Raw genomic sequence first — 8,755 nt, forward strand, 5'->3', positions numbered from 1 at the left:
CTGTGGGCCCAGTATTGGCAGTTAGGCAGTGCTTTCCCAGCGGCCGCATGCACAGACTGGGATCTCGACTCAGTCAAGATCTCAACTGCATATGCGCTGCTTCCGGCGGCCATCTTCCTAAAGCCATGGGTCTCAGGGAAATGGCCACGGAGATCCCATACTGCACATGGGCTGGCTTGGGTGGCCATTTTCCTGTAGACCATGGCTTCTAGAAGATGGCCACCGGAAAAGCAGTGCACCGTGCTCTGCTTCACCGCCGACACCGGGCCCACAGAATCTCAACGCTCCTGCCGCCGCCGGGTTCCTGAGGGAGGGACTCTGCTTCCTGCTATGCTGCTCCACCACCACCGCAACCCCCTGCTGCTGGGGCACTGCCTTCTCCCACCCAGGGCCCTCTGCAATGCTACACTTCTGCCAGCTTCCTGAAGGACCCAGCCTCCTGTGACCCCCGCTCCACCACCCCCCAGGTAAGAGACCTATTTGGACTATAAGACGGACTCCCATGTTATAAAAAAATATTTTTTCCCATTTTCCACCCCAAAATTGGTCAAGTGCATCTTATAGTCTGAAAAATATGGTACATATATTTATGTAAAAACAAAAATAAACAAATAAAGTACATATAATTGGTATCGCCGCGTCCAGAACGATCTAATCTATAAAACTGTTAAACTATAACATTTTGTTGGAAAAATTAGAAACTGCTGATAAACTTTTAACTCTTCTAACCTCCTAACAAAAAAAAATTCTGTTTCAAAAATGATGCTGATATAAACTAAATATGGGAAATGCTATTTATAAATTATTTTGTATAGCATGACTAACTAGTTTAAGGATTTAATAGTTAAAAGTTTTCACCAAAATTCCGATGTTTTCACAAATAAATGCAAAAAATTTCAACCTAAATTTTCCACTAACAAATAAGTACAATATGTCATGAAAAAACAATCTCAGAATCACTGGGATTCATTGTTATTACCACATAGAGTGACACTGGTCAGAATTGTAAAATTTGACCTGGTCAGGAAGGTGAAAACAGGCTTTGGGGCAAAGGGGTTAATAAAATACACAGAAGGACACCCAGATGTCTTCCGGGTTTCTTTTTAGCCTTCCGATTTGCATGCATGGGAATTATGGAGCATCTTCCAATTGGAAAATGCTGAAAAATGGTCTGCTTACTTATTTTAACTGCTTGGCGGTTTTTGAAATCTAAAGCAGATAAAAAATGCTGAAATGTCCGAATATACTGTATGGTCAGCAAGCCTTTTTACATAGAATTTAATATGTTCATTCTTTTGAGAGTTTTATAGCTGTGTTTTCAGGTGGTTTTCTGAATGTGCCTACTCTTGTTCCAAATTTGCCAGAATAAAACGTTGCATGAACATGCCTTTATTGTCTCTGAATATACATAGAACGTTTTCTAGAAGGATTTTACTATTGGCCAATGGCCTAGGCTAGGACTTGCAGTTATGAAGTTCTGAACACTTTTTGTAAATCTTTTCCATACAAATTATAGTAAGAGTCACAGAGGACATTGGAAAGAAAAACAGCTTTTTAGGGGTACGCATGACTGCAAGTGGATAATGTAGACACAAATCTTGAACTATTCTGATAGCCTCCTCAGTATTTATAGAAAACAGCAATATAAATGTATCAAGCAATATAAGAAAATCACATAGATTTGAGAAACCTCCCCAAAGGGCTCTAATGATCTGGAGATGCAAAGGACTAATTTTGTAATAAGGTATGTAAAAATCGTTTTTTCGTAACCAAGAAACCTCTCTGAATGGAAGTTGGGCCAATGTGATATCACTTACTTCTGTTTTTTCCCAGCAGAACTTCTTGAAGGCAAGTGTTAGTCATTTATGGATGAACATGAAGACCAAAAAACAAAACTCCACAGCACCAATACATTAGATTCTGTTGTATTTATCTGATGGATCTGTTTTTCTTTAGATACTTATTTCTAGTTTAATGAATGTTTCAAAGAAAGTTATACAACCCGATGGCCTCATTTTACTGAGAACAGATGACAAACAGCAGAGACACAGTGGGCCTTTCCTTAACCCTTGGCAAAGACTCGTCTGTATACCTATTTGCAAATACCTTGGCTAAAGCAGAGTGGCTTGTTGATGACCCCTTTAACCCTGCTCTCCAGCCCCACTACTACTGTCCATGCCTAATAGTAGTATTAAAATGATGTTATAAGATTAAGGGTATGTGCCCACGTAGCGTTTTACAAGCGTATATGCTGCGGAATTTCCGCAGCGTAAACGCTTGTGAAACGCTTGTTAATCCGTCCCCCATGGTCCCCAATGAGAATCCGCAATTTCAATGCCCATGCTGCGGATTTTTCCGCAGCGTTTTTGATGAACTCAAAAATCCGCAGCATGTCCATTAATTTTGCGTTTACGCATGCGGAATTGCCTTGTCAATGCAATAAAAAACGCAAGGCAATTCCGCATGTCCCAAACGCTTCTAAAACGCGCGAAAAACGCTTGCCAAATTCCGCAAGCGTTTTTCCGGGAGAGGACATGCGGAAATGAAGCAGAAATTTTCTGCTTCATTTCTGCAACGTGGGCACATAGCCTAAGGTATCGTGCATACAACTGTTTTCCCTACATTTGAGAAAAGTAGTCTGATTATTCTGATCAGAGTTTCATTAGAGTTTAATTAGAGTTTGATCAGAGTGGCATCTGTTTTTCTCAGAGGTGGAGAAGGAAAAAAGAAAATATTTCTCAACCCTCTCCATTATATCAGTCCATAAAAAACACTGAGTGCGGTCCGATGTTTTTCACGGACCTATAGACTTGCATTGTCGATTTTGATCTGACATTCAGATCAAAATTGGACATGCCTTCAATATCATGGGTGCGATATAATCGGTTGTGTGAACGAGCCCTAAGAGGAGCGTTAGTCACCTAAGCACCCAACACACAGTAGATTGATGCCATAACTTACGGTGTGCAATGGAAGCTTCATGATTCTCTTTTAAATATCCTAGCCTCTCTAAGACGTAGCTGTACGAAATTGTCACATTACTGTCTTGTATGCCATGAAAGCTCATTGACTATATAATTATATTCATCTACACTCAAGAAGAACCTCAGATTTCTCATTGAGGTGGTCCTCTATTCTCAACCATTGAAACTCTGCAACACGATCACTGCCTACAATTAGCCATTTATAACACTTGCATCTTCTTAAGTTGTAGAAGGACGTTTGGGCCTACTTTGGCATGCAGGCCTAGATTTCACTGCTACTTATGTATCCCAATTATCCCTGATTTGCCAGGATTATTGCATCAGAGCTTAATATTTAATACAATTGATTAGTAAGGATGTAGTAAGTACAGGTTGTTTTATTTTTTTACCCAATTTTTTTATGAACTTGTAAAGCTTCATTAACTATATGTCTAAATGTATAAAATGTATTTGTTGGATTTGGACTGAATGTTCTTTGCATTTTTTTTCATCTTTTTATCATTTTCTATTTACTTCTGTTTTCCCTAATAAAATCTTTCATAAATTTCACATCAGAGGTGTCATCATTTATTTATTATTTTCGCATTCACATTCCTTTCTGACGTGAGATGTATCCATACGTCCCTGTGGCCTGGTACTTATTGACCGGGGACGTATGGATATGTCTCAGCAATTTGTGCCCACGCGATCGCCGCTGGGTGTCAGCTGATTCTGACAGCAGATACCTGGCAGTTTAACCCGCTAAATGCTGCGATTGCAGCATTTAGCGTGTGGGCAGAAGGAAGAAAGCCCCTCTGCCTTTGCGTCGGAGTCCCGCAACGTCATTGCGGGGTCCTGATCGTTGCCATGGTGATCCGATCAAGACGACTTCCAGGTCACCGGAGCTAGTAAACTTAGTAGATCATGCGCAGTGCAAAAAAAATTGTAAAAATATTTTTTTTAAAATCATAAAATAATAATAAAAAAATTAAAATATATTGTACCCATAAATAAATATTTCTATGAAAAAAAAAAAAAAAGTACACATATTTGGTATCACCACATCCGGTATGACCTAACCTATATAAATTATAAAACTGTCCCACCTGCTATAAATCTGGTATCGCCGTAATCGCACCAACCCTAAGAATAAAGTCGCCTAATCAATTATACTGCACAAGAAACGGCATAAAAAAATAAATAAAACCAATTCTTCACCTGCTGTTGATTTGTTCATTCTGCCTCCCAAAGATCGCAGTATTGCTCGGCGCACATTTATTCTGCGCTCTGCGCTGAGCGCTTACACCGGGTTTCCGTATAAGTCTCTGAAATACGTGATTCAGACAGAACCCCAGGCGGAAGATTCCCTATAATGAGACAGATGGAGATGGCCTATCTCTTGAGTCTCTTGAGAAAGCCAACTAAATCCAGGCGAAACGCGCGTTGAGGCGCTTCCCCGCCACGGGTCACCTCTTCCAGCACCTTTAGCTTTCTTTCCACCTCCCGGTAAGGCTTTTTTATTTATGCATTGACTATGGGCATACTTTAATATTGTGACTGATAGGAGTCCTATAAATGTATATTGCAATTTGCCCCTAGCCACCGTTCATCTATTTACTTGCTTTACCTGGGCTTCCCCACCCCACTGTTTACAATTTAACGTTGTGGGTGTGGGGTTGTAGGCTATTTGGTGCTGTACTTTCTTGATCCTATGTACCTCTGTTTGTCTGCGTTGTAACTCAACTATTTATTATGACAATGCATTTAATAAAGATTATTTTCTATTATGTTGCTCCTTGGTTTCTCCCTTTTCCTATAATGTTTTTGGAGTCGGTATATTCATGCTGATTCTGGCATTGTCCAGGTTATCAGCAATGTTTGTTTTTCTTTGCTTGTACAAGGCCATTCTATGTATACTAATAATTAAAGCGAACCTGTCAGGTCCCCCATGCCCTTCAACCCAGCAGCATTCACTTATTTATGAGTAAATTCCCTGCCTAACCAGTCCTGTATAACGTTTTTCTGTAAAAACTATGGAAATTTTCTCTTCCGTTTTAAAAAAGCATTTATATTGCCCCCGTTTCCTAGGCTAATGAGGGTTTTTACTAGTCGATGGGGTGTGCCCTTTAGATCCCTTGGCCCTGGCTGTGCCCACTAGGTCCCTTGGCCTTGGCTGTTGGGGGCACAGCCAGGGCCAAGGGTCCTAGGTGGGGCACAGCCAGTGCCAAGGGATCTAGGGGGGCACAACTAGAGCCATGAGACCTGTGGGGCACAGCCAATGCCAAGGGACCTGGGAGGGTCACAGCCAGGACTAAGGAACCTGGAAGGGTCACAGCCAGGGCCAAGGGACCTGGGGGGGCACAGCCAGGGCCAAGGAATCTGGGGGGCACAGCCAGGGCCAAGGGATTTGGGGGGCACAGTCAGGGCCAAGTGATCTGGGGTGGGGCACAGCCAGGGCCATGGGGGGCACAGCGGGGCCATGTGACCTGGGGGGGCACAGCCAGGGCCAAGGGACCTGGGGGGGCATAGCCAGAGCCAAGGGACCAGGTGGGGTACAGCCAGTGCCAAGGAACCTGAGGGGGCACATTTAATAATGTGGCTCTGGCTGTGCCCCCTAGGTGACCTGGGGAGTACAGCCAGGGTCAAGGGACCTGCGGGGTACAGCCAGGGCCAAGGCTCCTGGGAGGGTCACAGACAGGACCAAGGGACTTGGAAGGTCCCTATGCCCCCCCCAGGGCCAAGGGACCTGGGGGCGCACAGCCTGTACCACGGGACCTCCAGGGTATAGGTCTGGGAGGGTTTTATTAGTTCAAGGAGAGTGCTCTGGATTTATAGAAAATTTGACACATTTCCTGACATGTCTGTAATAATGTTAGAATAAATACTGAGAAAAGGAGAGGTGTAGCACTGACATATTGGCAACTGGGTGCTACTATTCCCCATAACATTCTGATACTGTTTGCAATGACTGCAATGAAAACACCCAATTGTTAATGCTACCACAAAAAGTCAGTAATGTCTATTGAGACCTTGTAGCAGGGCTGCAGTGGGGGAAGAGGGAAGGGCCCAACTTTAAGGATCAGCCCAACACTGTGCTCTACATTTATTTGACTTAGCAGTTTTGGCTAGTTCTAAATATAAAAAGGTCCCCTAATCATAGAATCATAGAATTTTAGAGTTGGAAGGGACCTCCAGGTTCATTGTATCCAATCCCCTGCTCAATGCATGATTCGCTAAACCATCTCAGACAGATGTCTGTCCAGCCTCTGTTTGAAGACTTCCACTGACGGAGGACTCACTACTAGGGTTGAGCGAGTATGTTCTGTCCGTGTATGCTCAGGCCGAGCTCCGAGTATTTACAGCTGCTCGGTGATAAGGTTAAATCGCTCCCGTGTGCATGATTTGCAACTGTTTAACAGCTTTATTACATGTGAGGAATGTGTAAGAAATAGAAATAGTCTTCCTCCTCTTGTGATCCAAAAATTGAGGATAGCATGATTGGTGCCTCCTAAATTTCCAGCCACCTTTACTTCCTCAACTATTTCCTCCCTGTTCATAAGAATTAGGTCCAAGATGGCAGATCTTCTTGTTCTCTCTATTACCTTTTGAAACATACAGTTGTCAGAGAGAGAAGATAAGAATTTTCGGGACCCATTACTTTTGCCTGAGAGAGATTCCCAACAAATATAGTTAAACTCTCCCATGATCACGATGTCGCACTTTTTTTTAGCCAAACAATTTCTACAGAGCTACAAATCTCTGAAGATTGGATCTCTCTCTGCGGAGACATATGCTTTCCTAATATACAATGCAACACCTCCCCCCCTCTTGTTAAGTCTGCTTCTTATAAATAAGTTGTAGGCTTCAATGTTTGTATTCCAATCATGTGTATCATCCCACCAAGTTTCAGTAATTCCTATGATAACATATCTCTCTATCTGTGTTAGCAACTCCGATTCTCCTTGTTTGTTTCCCATGCTCTGTGCATTTGGATAGATACATTTTAGTTTGTAGTTGATTTCTCTTGCTCCTCTAATTTCATTCAGAATTTGTTGTCTTTGTTCTTTAATAACTTCTAATAGCAGGGTGCTCAACAGAATTCAATAGCTGCATATTTTTTCCTAGCCGCATATTTCCCATCCCATATTGCTCTATTTTAAAGCTCTCCTGATGAGTGTAGTAAGGCATCTACCAAATATGTGTTTTCCTGTTTTCGTAAAACATCTCTAGCAAGGAGTTCATCATACAGGTAATTCACTCTATGGTCAAGAAACCTAAATTGTTGCTGACGGCACCATCAACGTAGACAGTTGTTCACCTGTAGAATCCGGTTCAATCTCCTTGTTCCATGTCCATCCACTGGGAGGATGGATGAGAAGACGACCTGCGCTCCCAGCGCCTTCACTTTCTGGCCTAGGTCTTCAAAGTCTCTGCATATAATTTTCAGGTCCTTTTTTGTTGTGTCATTTGTTCCTACGTGTATTAGTGGTCGTGGGCAGTTGTCTGTAGCACTGAAGAGTCTTGATACCCTATCAGACACATCTTTGATTTAGCACCTGGAAGACAGCACACTTCTTGTGAGGTGATGTCGGTCGGCAGACAGGGGCTTCTGTTCCTTTAAGTAGGGAATCCCCCACAACCACCACTCTTCTTTTTTAATTCACCACAGTGCTTCTTTTTCTCCCTTCAAGAGGCTTCTGATTGTTTACTGCACTGTTCTTTGTGGACCGAACACTTTTTTTATGTACATCTTCGTAGTTGTCCTGCGTGAGAGCCTGGTAGCGGTTCTTCAATGGTATGGATATTGACAGCCTCCTCATCATTCTGCCTCTTTGGGTCACATGCTTCCATTTCTCTTCTTTTGCAGGTACATTGAAAGGTCCTTCTCTTAGAACATTCTTAATAATTATTTCTACTCTGTCATTAGCTTCTGCAGGAATGCTGAAAAGTTCTTCTCTTGCAACATTTCGAAGAGATTCTTCTGCTTTGTCAAGGAAATTCTCATCACCTTTGATGAGCTTCCGTGTAACTTTTCTCTCCTGAAGACTTTTCACCTTTTCCTCGAACAGAGTCACAAGCTTGCATTTCTGGCACATAAAGCTTGTCTTATCCTCTGGCAAGTCAGTAAACATATAGCACAGATTGCAGCACACCACATGGGTAATCTCCTTCTCCATGTTGAAGAAAATAAATTGTTTATGAACTGTTGTAAAGATTTCCTTCAAGCAGCTCAATCCAGCTACATTCAAAGATCTTCAGACTTGCGGCGACTCTTCACTTTTCCCAGAATGCAACGGAAATATACAAATTACCTTAATATCAGATATTGACTTTATGCAGTGTGTTATGTATGAATCCATACCATATATTTTAAGTCCCCCAAGATATGTAGGACATCACAAGAAATTTTAAGTCTCAGATTTGTAGTATATTTCATTGTATACAGTGTCATGGAGTTTTCAGTCGGAACATTGCACAATATGGCAGTACATGAAATGTTTTCATTTTCAAAATTCTGACTCTTAGGGTCTTTGTGATTCCCTAACAGAGTTTTAGAGTAGGTTTATGCTATTTAAAGAATTTAGTGTCATAATTGTTATCAGAACATTGTTCTTCTCTTCTCTATTCATAGCCATAGCCAACACCCTTTTTTTTAGCTGGCACTGAGCCTTTGATTTCTCCCCATTGTTTTCTCTAAATTGCTATTGCCCATGAAATTAGACTTTCTGACTATAGATAATGAGGTACATAAGTCAAAATAGTCATGGAGACAGAATGAGCTGGTGTGGCTT

Source organism: Phyllobates terribilis, unplaced genomic scaffold, assembly GCF_046119375.1.
Source record: "Phyllobates terribilis strain yellow unplaced genomic scaffold, ASM4611937v1 Scaffold_5__5_contigs__length_657084704, whole genome shotgun sequence".
Classification (NCBI taxonomy): Eukaryota; Metazoa; Chordata; class Amphibia; order Anura; family Dendrobatidae; genus Phyllobates; species Phyllobates terribilis.